At 37.2% G+C, this 12,984-nt stretch overlaps 1 protein-coding gene across 1 annotated transcript in view; it reads left to right on the top strand.

Annotated features, from left to right (window-relative positions):
- The first annotated feature begins 5,092 nt into the window (after positions 1–5,092).
- The window catches only part of EPHA3 (EPH receptor A3), a 206,558-nt gene continuing 198,666 nt past the window's right edge, over positions 5,093–12,984 (top strand). The window contains 1 exon segment of the mRNA XM_009993327.1: positions 5,093–5,153. The gene's annotated coding sequence lies outside the window, so the exon portion shown is untranslated.

Genomic DNA, 12,984 nt, shown 5'->3' with positions numbered 1-12,984 from the left:
ACTAACCAGCATATTTCTAAACTGACAGCTTGATGCCAAACTGGAAAAGATTAAACAGTGGTGGTTTCTTGTTCTGTGTTTTGGGTTTTTTTGTTTAGTTTTAAAATGTAAATGATAATTAGTCAAAGTATTTAATACATTTTACCTCACTGGCTATTGCTCTCTATTTTCTTTTACAGAATATGATTTGGAAATGCTTTCCAGTGGTGAAGTTGTTTGTAGGTGATTCTTTAGATACTGCAAGTTGCTTCCTAGCAGGCTTTCCTCCCCATTTCTTAGGCAATGAAAGGACTCTTGGAGGGGGGGGTTCTATCTGGCACAACATTTTCTTATTTTTTAAAGGGGGAGGTATTTATACTGTGTTCAGTTCATTGTAGCAGTCGTTTCTCCATGTGTTTCTGGAAATACTGCTGCTATCAGACTGTGTTCAGGTACCTCGTTAGCTTTATGGTTCTTTTCCTTTCACTGATGTTACTGCTGGTGAAACCTGCTGTTAGTGAGCCTCGCGGCAGGCCCTCAGCCATCACTCTTAAACTGGAAGCAGTTTCTGGTAGCGTGAGCAGGCCACATGTCAAATTCCATCTGAGCCTTCATTTGTCTTCTGCCTGATGCCACGAAAAGGAGAGTGAGCAAGCTTTGCATTCCGTGACCACGTCCCTGCTCCAGTCACTGGAAAGAGATTCATCTTCACCCCCTGGGCAGAAATGTGTATTGAGGGAACTAATAATGCTTTTCTTGCAGTTGTGAGTGGGGAAGGCCAGAAGGGTCGGGCAGGAGAGAGCTCTTAGAGAGAGAGCTCTTAGAAAGAGAACGTCTGCATTTTGCTGCCACATGGTAGAAACAGCTGCCGTGTACAGTATGGTGAGCAAGGCTGTTGTACAGAAGGACCAAGTTACTGATTTTCAGAGCCAAAAGTAATGGTTGCTCAATTTGTGTAGCACTGCAGTATTTTAATACCAGTAATTTCTCCCTTAATACTTACCACTAGTTTTAACATGAGTTGAATATATGATAGCAACCAATGCAGGAAACAGATTAGACAGCACTTTGTTTATTTAAAGTTTTTTTATGACAACTCCTCTGTGTGTTCTTAGCATAACCAGTGATTCTGGTTATGCTAATAATAATAATAATAATAATAATAATAATAATAATATAGTTAATAGCAATTGTTCAGCTAGTTTAAGAGTTACCCTTAGTAACTGACAGGTCAACCTCAGAGATTTCTGCAAGAGCTATACACAGTTTTGCAGGAGGAGGAGATACAAGGAGAGCAAATGAACTGTGTGAGAAATGCATAAGCTCCACGAAGAGCTTGGAGACCCTGATTTGTTTTCATGTGGCCTGACTTGTAAAATCACTTGTTCGCTCTCCTCTAGGAAGTGGTAATAGAAAGGAAGAAGAGTTCTCAGCTTTATTTTTGGGACATAATATGCCCAACCATCCTCCTCTTCTGTTGCTCAACATCCCATTTAAGAACATAAGACTTCTGGGTCTCTCAAGTCTCTCAAGTTAGGACTATATCAAACCTGCAGTCCTACTTGCTCGAACAGCCATACTCTTTGCTGGACCAGTTGCTCTGGAGCACCTGGCTCTTGCACTTACAATGAAAGAAAGGAAATATGTTTTGCATTGTAGACATGTTTAAAGAACAGTACACTTCTGGTGAAAAGTTTTTTTTTTTCCTTTTTTTTTTTTTTTTTAGTGGGAAAAAGTATTTTGTGTGTGAATTTCAGTTGGGTTCTAAACAGTTTCAGCACTTGGGCAGTCTGCTCTATGTTTTTGCTTGTCTCTAATATAATTATTACTAGGCAAATGATAAAGTCATCCAAGGAAAGTGACAGATATCTAGAGGGTCAGCATAATAATGTTTTCTTTCTTTGGATATATTTTTTTCCCCTCTGTGGGTTTTTTATTTCTTGGCATTTCACAAAAAGTATGTATAAAAAAAAAAAAAGGAGAGAGAGAACAAAAAGAGGAGAGTTCTTTATGGTTACTGAAGATCATGTGACTAGATAGGGGAGGGAACTTAAGATATTCTGATCTTATTTTGCTTTAGATACTAAGTAGTTACCTGAAATGACAGGCTTTGTTCCTTCTTGTACTGATGAAAATGGAAGAAGTTGAAGTTAGTGCAGTATGAAAGCATATGAATATGTTTAGCACAGAACTACTTATTTACAGGCCTGGAACATACTTTTGCTTTCGTTGTTGTTGGTTTTTTGTTAATATTTTGTTTTGTTTTGTTTTTTTGTTTATTGTTGGGGTTGTTGTGGGTTTTTTTGTCAGTAATGGAAGCATTCATACTACTCTGTTTAGGTACCTGCTTGCATTCTCTGACTTGTATCTGAACTAGAAACTTGCCATAGTCAATGTGAAAACTTGCCTTCTAAGGATTTCTTAAATGTAGTGAAACATATATGAGCATGGAATAGTAGTTTGCCCAGCAGTGCCAGTTAGAAGGAGATGAGGAAGACAGGGAAAGTGGAGTGAAGGAAAGAGGTGGGGAAAAAGGTATTTTTACCATTGTAGGTTTGCTCCTGACATATTGCCACACAAGTGGCCCCCTGACTGAGGCTCCTGCCTCTTGTGGGGCATTCGTGGCTTGCACTGAATATTTAATTTGCCTTCATGGCCCTATCATTAAGACAGTGAATGCTATCTGGTAACTGGATAAACCTGCTTTGAGAGAGAGGCAGGCAGTGGGGAGTTGGCTGTTAATGCAGGTGGCATAGAGAGGTATGGACAGTGGTGCTGGATGCTCATCTTCTGCTCCTTGAGGTTGTGCTCTAACTGTGAGGCTGCTCAGCACATTCCAGGAGGGAAACTACCACCAGGATTTGGGTCTATTGCCTGTTTATTTTTTCCAGATGAGACTGATAAATTTGGACTGAATTAATAAATTTCAGAGTGGCTGCAATCATGTTTTCAAGAAACTCATTCTGAAAGAATAAATATATTACTTAAGCTTCTCCTAAGTGATTTGCCTGAGCAACTTATTGCCAAGTAATGTACTTCAGAAGTCACCCTTCCTTCACCACCATGTACTGCAGATGCACAACAAATATATCTGTCTTATCCCAGGAGATCCATAATCTGTGGGAATTTGTAGTCACATAAGCAAGAAGTGCAGTCTTTCCTTATGAATTGTTATTAGTATTTCCTTCTTATAGATGCAAACCTTACTTCAGAATAATCTGCTTATGGCCTTATGCACTCGATAAAGGACTGACTGTTTTTCTGTATGTGATTCTGTATGTGATTGAGAATTTAATTATTGATAAATTCAAAGCTAATAAATGTACAATACTGGATCATGTAACTTCTGTTAGATTAGTAAAAATATTTTGTTTATTAATGTGGGTAAAAGTTCAAAATACCATTGTTTTCTTTTAAAGGGGTGTATAACTGCCAGGGGAAAAAAAAATATTGGCATAGATGGCAGAGCAGATCGTTCATGGTAGTAGTACAATGCATATATACACAAATGCGTGTGCACTCAAATGTAGACAAATATGTATATTTATGGTTCTCTATAACGTAGCCTTAATTCTAATACTGTAGACCTGTTTTTCCCTAGTTTTTCCTTCTGTGCATCCTAGTAATAGGAAAAATCATGCCTTCCAAAATTGAACAACAATTAAAAGGAGAATGATGAAGTAATGCAAATAGCCTAATATATCAGATTCATATAGATTTTCCCCAATTTTTTCCTTTCCTAGTCCTATTCTTTTATTTTCTCTGAACATCAATACCCAGACCATCTGGTTCTGGGAGCAGTGACAACCCTTCAGGCTTACAAATAGAAGCTGAAGCTGCACAGACTGCTCTAGTGGCCACCTCTATTAGATCCAGCATTCTCAGGTGTCAAAATTCCCTTGCATATGATGGGATTTATTTATTTTCTCCTTGTCAGTAATTTCCATATTTGAGGGGAAAAAAAATAAACGGGGAGACACACACACAGACTCAACAAAAGTAATCCAAAATTGCAGATAATAAATACTGAAGGTGCACATATTGGTGCAGTTGCAAACAGTGTTTTCATGTTGTCTACTAATACTTTATTGGTTTGTGTTTATATAGAGATTCTTTGTTTTTTTGTGTGATTCTTTGTACCAATTCACCTGTTCTTCTTCATGTTAATAAAGAAATTATTAGTTAGGGAACTGTGGGATTAAACAGTTGACTGGGCAGGATAAAGAACAGAATTTATTTTTGGGCTTGTAAAAACAAGTAAGTATATGCCAAATAAAAATAGTCTTTAATTTGCATTTATTTATTTATTTACATACTTAAAAAACCTGTCATGTTTTAAAATGAGTTTAAAAAATATTGTGATTTGATTGACTGGAAAATGTCTGTAGCAAACTGTTTACAAATAAAATCTTCCTTCTTACTCTGAAAATTGTTGCATGCCTCTAAAAAATAAAAATAACAGCAAGATTAGCAACGAATTGATGACCCTCTTTAAAAGTAGGTTTGTCTGAACTTGTAACATTGTAAATAATTACTTTTGTATCTAATGCATTACACATGACATTTAGAAAACACTTCACTACTACAAGACAATTTGGCAACAAATTAGATCAGAAGGAAGAAAGAACTGCAGGAAGGACTTTAATCAGCATTCATTATTTATTCCTGTATTCTGAGAAAATTATATATGCCAAATACAGGCCTTTAATCAAATAATGATTAAAATATTCAGATCTCACCTATGTAGTTAGATACATTGACCCAATTTTCAAGCATCCAAGGGGAAAATCTTGTAGTTTGTGCAGCTGATAGAAACTCTCTGTTCCCACCCCCTGCTGTAATTAATTTGGCCAGGGATCTATTATTTGTTTTTTTGTCACTTTTTGTTTTGAAAAGTTCCCCTGTCTGCTGTTCATACTCGTTTTAAGATAAACAAGACAATCCTTTTCATTTGTCTTTTTTTTTCTCTGTAGCTAACTGCCAGGCCACCTGAACAAATCAACTGCTCAGAAGACTCCCAAATAAACATGTCTTTTGGTATGGGTAACTGAGGTTAACTGGACAGAGGCAAATGAAACTCATTCCTCTTCATTTTATCTTCTTTTCTAGTTAATCTGCTGGACTCAAAAACAATTCAAGGGGAGCTGGGCTGGATCTCCTACCCATCACATGGGGTGAGTTCACTAGACTGTGAAATGGAAAAGTGCTGCTACAGACCAATGTGCTATTTAACTGTTGTTTCCCCTTCAGAGGACATCGTGCAATAGGGCTGGTTCTTTGGAGCTTCAAAAATAGTCTACTCTAAACTTGCAATATATGACTTATACAGATATGGTGCCTGCTCTTTAGAGCATACATCACATTGTGTGTAATCCCCAGGAAGAGCTCACTGTTATTGGAGAAGATGAATGCAAGAGATGCATTGAGCAAAATGAGGAAAAAAAAAAAAAAAAGCCTTTAGGTACTGTTCCTTTTTCTATTATAGTGTGTATTTCTAAAAGATATCATGACATGCTCTCCTAGTGTTACTTGCTAATTTATTCCGATGGAAATAGTAGAAGGTGAAAAATGTATGGACATAAGTGGGTGATGTAAGTACTTATTCAATAACTTCTTTGCTGAATTGTTCAAGCATTGTAACTTTTGAGTTAAAATGTTACTTACAAAATGTCTAAATAATGTTCTTGGTTGGTTTTTTTTAATTTATCTTGTATCTAGGCCTAATGAAACTAGGCATTCTATTTGGAGAAGTAAAAGTGCAGTCTTAGAACATCCGTGCTTTCGAACTTTGTAACTACGTAATTTTTACATAGCATTTGCCACATGTCTATCTTTAACATTTTTGATGACTTAATATCCATTCATAGCTGTCTAATGGTGCTGATATCTGGTCAATCCCCAACTTCTTGTCTCAGTGGAATGTGTATGTGTATTTCTGTAGGAATGGCCCATTATGCTCTTTCTATATTGCACAGTGCAGAAGAAATGCAAGGAGGCTCTTGCATTCTGAATCCTGAATAAAAAAAAACACTCTTACTTGGCAGGCTGGAGCTTCTCTCACCATCAGAGAAGGCTGTGCCATGAAGTCTTTGTTGAATGAAGGCACTTGTGAGACCTGTGGCTCCTCCTCTTTATGTCCTTCCACTTGTGTCTGCCCTGATGGTGCCCAGTTTCCTTCCTCTGTGGCAGCCTTGTTCCAGTTTTCTACCTTTAGTACGACAACTCCTATTTTTCATGTGTCTCTGCCTGTCTCCTACCCTACAGGTAAACCTCTGCTGGAAAGTACTGCCCCTTTGCAGTCCTTGGGAAATGTTATGTCTAGTCTTGATAAGGGCAAAGAGTTGCTACCTAAGAGTCCAGCCAATGTCCTTTTCTGAACCAACTATATTTTGAATTCTCAGTGTTCACATGTATTTGCTCATAGGTTTGTTTGTAGGTTCATGAACATCTGCTTTTTTATTCTTCTGTAGCTTTGGGCAACAAGTTACTTTACCATTATCACTTTTACAGAGATTAGTGGCAACAGTACTTTTGCATCTTTGCCTTATGGGATTCAGTTGTTAATATTTAAGTAGGGCCTTCCTGATATGAAATGTTATGCAGGTGTTTAGCAGCATTTAAGGATTAAGGCCTGGTTTATTTTTTGAGTTAAAACGTGTCTCTGAACAAGTTGTTCCATACTCCTGGGGAAGAAGTTGGAAGAGGACTCATATTTTTTCTAGTGGCTGGTCCTGCTGACTTTTCCCAATAAGAAACCTCTATAAACAGGATGTCCAAGAGGGAACTCTTCAACAATTTCTAGCTCATCAGATTTTTTTGGTCTCCATATGCATTTATTTTTTTTTTTTTTGCAAAGCCTTTTTTTGTTTGTTTCTCTCCCAGCTGCTTTGCAGTACTCTGCTCTTCTGCTCTGTTCGTCTCCTTGCAGCTGTGCAGATCTACTGCACTTCTTCCTACTCTGCTCTTCTGCTCTGTTCGTCTCCTTGCAGCTGTCCAGATCTACTGCAGCTGTGGCTCTCTTGCCTTGGATACCTAAAGCAGTTGGTAGAGAATGATACAGGGTATCTTGGGGGCCATAAGAGTAACAAATTTGCTACATTACCCCACCAAAAAGGGCCCCCAGATCTCTAAAAGCAATTTTATTAGCTTCTGCAAGTTTCTATCAGGTAAATGGAAGACAACTTGTTTGTGTGTGTCTGTGTATGCTGTTCTTATTTACTGTAATATCCACAGATATCGAAGCCAAAGTGAATAATGGATTTACTAATGTTCTTACAAGTTAATAAAATCTTAGTTAAAAATCACGTGGTAGTAAATTAATGCAAAACAGGTACTGTTTTTGTAGGAGAACTGAGACTCTACACCATAGCCTTCAAAATACTGTGAAATTTTAAGCTTACATATTGAAACATGAATGTAAAGTATAGAAATAGCAACATATATCTGAATTGGCATTTTGCTGTAAAATGATGACAACTTGATCATCATGTGAAAGAGATGCCTTCTTTTTATAGTCCTTTATTTATAGCCAATTAATTAAACCTGGTAAATATGGCTGCATCTGTCTCTGAGTTAACTAAAATATGAACTTAAACTTCAGTGGAAAAACATTATAATAAAGATGTCACATCATATTGAAAGATTGCTAATAGCATAGTGGTGATTTACAAGGTAAAGCTAATAGAGCTACTCTTGAAGGCTGTGATTCACAAATGAGAATATTGGTGTTGTGCCAATTCCTCTCCAGCATGCAGCAATGTTCTCATCTGAAGCCATAAATGTCAGTATACTGTGGCTGGTGACTTACAGAATTAAAAAAAAATAATTTAGCCAAAGTGTTTAATAAAACTCTTACTAGGTTAATAATTTTATCTTATCGATACATGATATTGATTTGGTTTCTGGCAAAATGACCCAAATTCATTGGTTATCGTTTTCAGCATACGATGGTTCTTTATTCTTTTAAGTTTGCTTTGACTTGGGTGTTTATAATAATAGCTTACCAGAAATTCCTGAATATTCATGTTAAGATTTACAGCTCATTTGTATTCCAAAATTTCTGTGTCCCACGTAAGAACACTCTAATGGCAGTGTTTTAGACCATGGTTAATAATATCACCCTGTAAGAATGTGATCTCTCCTTGAACTGTCCCACACAGCCACAGTCTTGGCATCAGTAACACTGATCTGGTCAAGCTCATTAAAATCCCTTGGGTACAAAACATCGGCCCCTCTAGATAGCAAGGCAATGGAATTAGGAAATATAATAGCGGCCTTTGCTGATGCTTGAGCATGATTGGCAGCAGGCACAAGGCTTGCATCCTGTACCACCATCTCCAGCACCTGCCTAGGCAACCTTTTTGTAATGCCAGTCAGTCAAATAACAGTTCCATTTCTATAGGTTTCATTAAAGGGGAAAGAAAGAAGAGCTACTTAGCCTGTGCAGAGTATATTATTGATATGCTGATTAAGCATAACGCAAGTGATCATTAACTACAATTCACATAAATTGCAGCAGCACAGATGTGGGGGTTGGGAGAATAAAAAAGCAAGTCACTTTAATAATATACAATAGAAATGTGATGGATAATTCATACAGAACAAAAAAAGAGTACAGTCTAAATCCTGCTCTGCATATTCATGTAAGTAGTTGTATTGATTTCAGCATCATTTTTTTACTAAGAAAGATGTTTCTAATTTGACTCCAGCTCCATGTTCTTTGGGAAGTTAGAAAAAAATAAATAAATTTGTCACATAATTGCAGTTCATCGTTCTGCAGCCATGCAACTTGTGATTTGATCTTTATATGTTTATTACTCATGTTTATGGACTGGAAATTTTTTAGGCACTTTTTTTTAACAAAGTCAGTAGAAAAGTAAAATAAATCTTGCTTGTCTTGCTTTTAGCTAGGGAAAAGAATACTGTGGCATTATTATTGTCATGTAATAGATAATTGTAAAAAAGCCAACAAGCCAAGCAAAACCAAACAAAAACTCCAACCACCACCTGTTCTGTACCTCAACAATATTTTAAGTTGAGGGCAAAATTAAAAAAAAAAAATAAATGGTTTTGAAATACAGATATTGTTTTTGATTTTGACAGAAGTTTTCCAGGCCCTCAAGTTTCTTCAGAAACATCTGAGTTCTCTGAGAGCTGGCCATGCTCAGTACCTTACACTTCTGGCTATGTACTTCAGCAGCTGACTCTACCCTCAAGTGCTTTGAAAATTTGGCGTGAATAACTTTCTTTTTCTTAGTGGTCACTCTCATGATCATTTGGACAAAGCAAGCCAATCATCTCAGTAATGGAAACTGGTTCTTAAGTATTAGAGGAGAGAAGGATAACACTCCCTGCTCTATAATAGTTTGTGTTGTACTAGAAAGGCTAGAGCATGCATGACTGAAATTAATGAGAGTTTTTCCATCAGCCAAAATCAGGTTAGTATCCAGAAACCCAAGTGAAAACAAGAAAAAATCCTGCTTTCTTATAGTTCAAAAGCTCGAAAGTAGTTTGTCACATTAGACTGTGTTACTGCCTGCTCATGACAGTGGCAATCTCCCTGGCTGCATTTGTTCTAGTTTCTATAGTCAGCTCACATGTGGAACTGTAAAAACTTTTTGGCCTCTTTTTGTGGGACATCATGGGCACAGTGACTGAAGAGGACTCTGTAAGCATTTGGATATCCCTTATGACTAGATGAAGGTAGAGGACAACTTGTGCAGTTACATTTTGCCTGTGATTAAGGTGCATTCAGGCTGCATTTGGGAGTCAGTTATTCAGGCTACTGTGAACACTAGGTTTCTCTGTTTATATGGAGGATGTTTTCAAGATAGTAAGTATTTCCATGAGCAGTGGAAATAATGAAGTTTGTTTTCCTGCAGCATAGTGTCTTGTGGTTAATTGTGTCCGGTGATAAAAGTTTTTTTTGCAGTAGGTCCTTAATGCTAGTGGGTTTCCTGATATCCTGCTTCAGTCTTCCCCTCAGCTGGATACACAGACGTTTCTTTTCCCTACCTGTCTCTTATTTTCACACCACTGCAGAATCTTAGGACAGCTGAGCCGTTAAAAAAAACTTGAAACTGGCCAAGAAATACAGAAGTTGATGAAACAACCTGATCTTAGTTTTCTTTTGATACCGATTGACGTCTTAGTCTTAGTCTGTATTCATTTTTTTGTCTGAGACACCAAACTTACCTTGTCAACTTCTAAGTGATAGTGTATTTGAAATGGGGAGCATTACAAAATCACCAGGTGGTTGTGAAATATGCTTCAAAGGAAAACAAATTATACCAAACAATTGGTATGAGACAAAAGATTGAAACTGAAAGGTGTCTTTGTAAAATAAAAAATTCAGTACTTTTTTTCTAGAATGAAAACAGGCATGTTATACTATTAAACACTTTCTTTTTCCTATTCATTAGCAGTGGCATTTCCTCAGTACTTTTTAAAACAATGCATGCTGTTAAAACCAAGATTTATCTATGTTTTGCCTGAGCTCTGGTCTCCTTACAACTTTATACATTTCCTGCTGTCCCCCTGCCTTTCACGGCTTGTGGATCAGGTCTGCAGTGCAAGCAGACTATTTTGGCGTTTGAAAGTCAAACTAACCACTTGAGATTCTGTTTTTGTGAGCCATAGACTTTGTTTCGTCTTGTTTTGTCATGCTGAATGGCTGATTGAGAAAGTAATTTTTTTCGTTAATGCACTTTTTTTTTTTCCCCCCTCACTAAGATATTTGCTTTTTGGGTGCACTGAAAGTGTATTTGTTTCATTTTATTCTGCTTTTTTTCAAAATAATTATAAAGAAATAAAAGCACTTCTACTATAGGTTTCATAAGTCCTTCCTTTCACCTCCAATTTTCTGTAATTAAGCAAGTGCTATTTCTCATTTTTAGACTTTTAATTTTCTTCCAACTAGAAAAAAACCCCAAACAACTATGTGCGTTTATTTTTATTACTATAAAGTGAATTACTTTGCTTTGGAAAGAGACACTTAAAATTTGCCTCTTGAACAAAAACCTCTTCATTCACACTTGGAGCCTTGAACCAGAATATGATCAATGGTTGTTTATTCAGTCTCTGGGTGCTGCTTTTATACTAAATCTGAAATTGACAAAAAATAAACTTATTTGTACTGTACTTTTTTCCTCTTTCTGATGGGTATTACTTTCAGCAATATAAAGCTATGAGATATGCCAGATGATTAATTATATGAATATTGCTAAACTGGTGGCGATATTGTTTAGTACTGCATTCTGAATATACTGTGAAGATTTTGTTGATGTCTTCAGAAACAGTGTGTGGGTAGTCAGGGGTAGAATGTACTTTTGGTGTACTTCGGCTGGCTTTGACTTGTGTTTTATCTGTGCACTATCTTCAGCAGCTTGCATAAAGTATGCATTTAAAATGGAAGTCTAGATGACTAAAGCAATGTGGGAAATGTTTTGAAAAAATAAATTTGAGATTATGCATACAAAGTATCAGAACTATATTTATGACTGTCCCTTGTTATGAGTTTACATATGTAATAATTCTAGTCTGTGTTGTGTTCATTTGAAAAATTCAGTGTCATAACAGTACTGTTTTTTTGGTACATTTTTAGACAGCTTTAAACTTGAGATAGAGTAAAAAGTATGCTCATTTCTACTCTATGATCATCATTAAGGGAGGGGGAAAGCATTTTTCCCCCTTTCTTTTGAAATTAGCAATTTTACCATGTTAATTCAAGTTACGAGATTTCTATTAAAAAAAAGATAAATGCAACAAGAACCAAAAAAGCTGAATGTACAATAAGTGCAATGTCCTTGTGTCATTTTTTATAATGAAAAATATGGAAAACTCCCTTATATTTCATTAGCCTCATCAGTCATTTTACTTACTGGTAATAGTTTGCTGAAGGTTGGGTATCAGTTTTCTGTGGTTTCTAATAAAAAAAAAAAGAGCAAGTTCTGGCTTCTTTTCCAAGACTTAAATAAAGGTCTTATTTAGAGTTGGAATTGCAGATACTTCAGCTTTCAATTTTTCTTTTTAACTTCCAAAGCTTAGAAACGACATCATTCTCCTCATGGGCAGAATTTTATTTCTGTCAGCCCTGTCAGTATAAACGCAGGCCGTTTGTGAGAAGTTCTCTCAAATGGCCTGATCACCATGAGAGATTATTTTTCCCTTTGTAAAGAAACACTTCCGTTATAATTTTTATTCACTTACTTTTGTGCTGAATTTATTTGCATAAACCAGAATAGAACAAAGTAAATATAGTAACTGTCATGAAACGCAACATGATTTATCAGAGGGGTACACTACAGTCGATTTTAAGACTGTTTTTATAGCATCAAGACCACAAGAAGAGTAACCACAGTCTCCAGATAAAAATGCCCATAAACGCTTTTGCCTGATAGCTTTGCTGTGGTTTGCATTATTTTTATGGTCTAAATAGTTTTGGTAGGTAATTTATTCTGGTATGTATCCTCTGCTTGTTTCTTCCGGCTTTCTGAGAATACTCAGAGACTGAAATGATTGTCCGTGTAGAATAGCAGTATCTGCAATTTAAAATTGTTCTTTTAAAAGGTATTGGAAAGTAGGCGGGTAAGTGCATGGATGGCTTGCTGGCTCTTGCGCTGGAATAGCGAGACTGAGAATGCTTTTTTTCCTAGGCAGGGGACCCACACGTTGCTTCAATTCTCCCCACAATCTTTCAGCGTTGTTTGTGAAAACAGCCTGAGGATTCTGTTAATTCATTTCCTAATTTCGCACGCTTTTAACTTCTCTGGAGTGATTTCCCAAGCTTTCTTGTGAAGCCTGTCGAAAACACGAGAAGAATCAGCGGGCTGAGCGGTGTCCAGAGGTGCCCGGGATCCCGGCTCGGCGGCAGGGCCGGCGCTTTCCCTTCTTCCCGGCGGCTGCTCGGCCCGGGGGGACGGCGGGGCTGCTGCCAGCGCCGGGTCTGGCCCTGCGGCTGGAGGGCAGGTGGGCCGGGCAGCAGCTGAGGGGGACGGAGCTCCCTCC

The sequence above is a fragment of the Chaetura pelagica genome, unplaced genomic scaffold (genome assembly GCF_000747805.2).
Source record: "Chaetura pelagica isolate M959 unplaced genomic scaffold, ChaPel_1.0 scaffold101, whole genome shotgun sequence".
Classification (NCBI taxonomy): domain Eukaryota; kingdom Metazoa; phylum Chordata; class Aves; order Apodiformes; family Apodidae; genus Chaetura; species Chaetura pelagica.
Note: the sequence above shows the minus strand (reverse complement) of the source record. Positions and strands in the feature narration are given on the sequence as shown.